The sequence below is a fragment of the Oreochromis aureus genome, linkage group 3, assembly GCF_013358895.1.
Source record: "Oreochromis aureus strain Israel breed Guangdong linkage group 3, ZZ_aureus, whole genome shotgun sequence".
Lineage (NCBI taxonomy): Eukaryota > Metazoa > Chordata > Actinopteri > Cichliformes > Cichlidae > Oreochromis > Oreochromis aureus.
Window position 1 is genome coordinate 82,963,206 of NC_052944.1, and position 3,412 is coordinate 82,966,617.

The 3,412-nt window shown below is 34.8% G+C and overlaps 1 long non-coding RNA gene across 1 annotated transcript; it reads right to left on the reverse strand.

Annotated features, from left to right (window-relative positions):
* Positions 1-466: 466 nt before the first annotated feature.
* LOC120438337 lies at positions 467-3,019 on the reverse strand. Its single transcript, XR_005611806.1, has 3 exons — positions 2,987-3,019; positions 1,758-1,784; positions 467-635 (listed from the first exon to the last, which is right to left on the reverse strand). It is a non-coding gene; the product is annotated as an uncharacterized LOC120438337 (long non-coding RNA).
* Between the last annotated feature and the right edge of the window lie 393 nt (positions 3,020-3,412).

Genomic DNA, 3,412 nt, shown 5'->3' on the forward strand with positions numbered 1-3,412 from the left:
TGTTATAGCCAATGAAACAGACTTGAAAAATATATTTGAATCCAATTTATTATCTATGTGAATATAACAGTCTGAATGTATGTATTACAAAATAACCAGATTATCTTATTACAAATAAACCTTGAAAAAGGTGTGTATTTTATATAATTTATCAAAGTAACTGCACACGTAAGCCAAGCTATCAGTGTTTATTCCAAAGTGTAATGTAAAAATTAAAATGACAAATGTAGGACTGTGTAAGTAGTTTCTACTGTGAGTTCTACTGTAGTGTAATTCTACTACTGTAATTTCAAGTTTCTACTTGTGATTTCCAGCAAAATGACTGGATGTGAGAGAGTTTAACGACAGGAAAGATGGAGCAGTGAGAGCAGAGATCTCTCAGAATTCTGAAAACAGATCGACGAAGTTCTGGTAACTTCAATTCCAAAACTTAGATTCTGGTAAAACTTGATTTCAAGTCACAGGATTGCGTTTCAACTCAGGTTCAAGCTTGTCAACTTAGATAGAGCTCATGGCGGAGAAATGATAGAAGATAGAATGGCTTGTCAAAAAGATGGAGCAGGGAGAGGGAGAGTGATAGGACAGACTGAATTGCTTGTTAATGATAGAGGAGAGGGTATTCTGCAGCAGGTCACCTGTAAGACAGAAAGAGACTGGAATTAGGCATATTTTCAATAAACATGGCTTCCAAGTATTTTTCTGACTATAAGGCACATTTAAAAGCCTTTAATTTTCTCAAAAATCAACAGTTTACCGTATGTATTAATTCTGGCTGTGCTTGCTGACCTCAAACCAATTTTATGTGTTACACGGCGCTCAAACATCTGTCAAAATGTTTTAGTACGACTTTGAAAGCTACAAAGCTGCAGCGCTTGATGGATTGTTGGAGCATTATAGCTACAGTAGTCAGGTGCCTCATGGAGTAATTCCTATTGTCCTTAAACATAATATTATGGTGTGTGTATGAGAATCTGGCACCTGTTTAGAGACATGCGTCTGAAGCAGATTTCAAACCGATCAATCCATGAAGAATTTGATAGATTTGTGGAAGAGGACTGAACAGAAAAAGTTAGTGTATTGTTATGTGTTACCACTGAAAAATGTTGAGAGTTACTGTGAATGAGTTGAATAGTTTGAGTTATCTGAATATTTGGTTAGCTGCATACGCCTTATAACCCGAAAAATACAGTACATTACCGTTAACATAAAAGTAAACAATACTGTTTCTACATATTTCAGTCACATTTGGGGTATGTTTAATACACAGCCATAAGCACTCCACTAAATCTAGGACATACTTATAATGACCGATTTAAAGGCCTAATTAAAAATATATATGACCATAATTTCTTTGTAGATCATTTAACCATAAAATACAGAAATGAATGCTGTATCTGTGCTTTTGATTGTTTCCAGTCATCAACAAAATCTTTAATTATAAAAGACTAATTCAAAGAGCAGTTTTCAGACAGTGACTTAATTATTGAAGGAAAAGAAGCTTTTGAAATCCACAAGGCCCTATTTGAAGACTTAATTGTACCTAAACTGCTGTTCATGAGCTGCTCTAATGTGAAAAAATATGTGCTGCTACAATAACCTACGGACCTCTGTAGGTCTGGAAATGTTTACACAGACTTTACTAGGATTTGATGACTTTTGATGATCACCAATAGCTGTGCTCACTCACACCACTACACTGAATCTCCTATCATGAGAAACATTTCCCAGCACTGCACCTCAGAAAAACCTTTACTTACCAGACTTGAGACGATCAGATCAGCAGTCTAGAGAAAGGAAACAATTCATCAGATCACTGTTAGATGATTCAGACTGTTGAGCCTCTTCACACACAATCCAATTTACTGTGACACAAATTAACTAGTAAAATCCTAAATTACTTTAAGCTTTTTAAGTTTACTGTAGTCTGAAGAGGAGATAATTGAACTGCAGGGTCTCACATGGCTTTAGCATGTGTAATAAAAGCATTATTACTACAGAAATGCAAAGAACAGGCACCAATATTTGTTGGCACAAGTGCAGGATACACCAAATATTTCCTACACAGAAGCCTTGTGGCTCAAACATTTTCTACAACAGGTCAGTGCTAATAAAGTGTGAAAAATCAAAACTTTTAATGTCCTTTCAGGTTAAAAACATTAAATACAAAGTAATTCTTGTAATCAGAAGCAACAGAAAACCTCATCATGTTTTTACATGATGAGGTTTTACATGTAAATATTGACATGTTACAATAACAGAGGTGCAGAATGTTTGTGATTAAAATTAAATGTCCTAAAATATTACACTAAAAGTCCTTTCATTGTACCCGTTGCTAGGAATATTTATGTATTTTGCAATGTCCCTTTTGGCAACATTTCTATTTAATTGTAAAATCATTATATTCACTAAATAAGTAATAAACTAATTAGACACACTGGCTGTAATTTACCTAACAATGTCCACTCACACCTCTGGTTCTCTTCGTTTTTATTATTGCTTAACTGTTAAAGCTATTACTTATACCGAGTGAGGCAAAGTACTTCTACAGTGTTCTGACTTTAATATAATACATCAGCAGAATTTGAGAGACAATATGAATCAATACCTGTGCAGCTCTTAAGTGTTTGAGCCACCACTTATACGGACTCTCCTAAAACACTTTCATTATTTTGTCTGCTACTTAAATCCACAAACATAAGGACAAAATGAACACCTGGATAAAGACATCTGACATTTAACTGTTTGAATTCAATAAGCCATATGAAATTTAAATCATACATAAATGGGCTACTAAACTTCAGGGACATTTTCAGGGACAGTCAGAGGCCCTGTGTGGGGCTTTGCTGCTACAGGTCACAAATCTTGTGTTTTGCCAATCAGTAAATGGAAACGTATCACAAAAAGTCAAACTACTGTATGTAAGTCGTCAAATGTGCTACACAATGCCAGGTTCATACTGCTTCAGTTACAATCACTGTTAACTTACCAGCAAAGGCAAAACCAAAGATCTCGTTCACTCTGTGTAACAAAAGACAAAGCACAAAAATACAGAATGAGACAACTCAAATCAGCATCAGAGTCAATACTGCATCACTCTGTGTAGTCCAAAGATTCAGTACACTTCTTTGTTTACCACAGCAACAAACAACTCACCTCTTTTTCTACACCTTATTAAATATTACTGTCTTCATTAAGGTAAAATGTGGTTTCATCCATTTGTAATAAGCCACACAAGTTTCTCAGTTATGTGATAGCTCTATTAGTTTGGTGCTATTAGATAACACAGTAGATTTCATAAGCAGTGATTTGCTACACCTAGCACTGCACACTTTATCAAATTCTGACATCACAATTTCAAAGCATGAACAATCATAAATGAAAGCTTGGATGATATTTTTGTAGGCTTCAACAT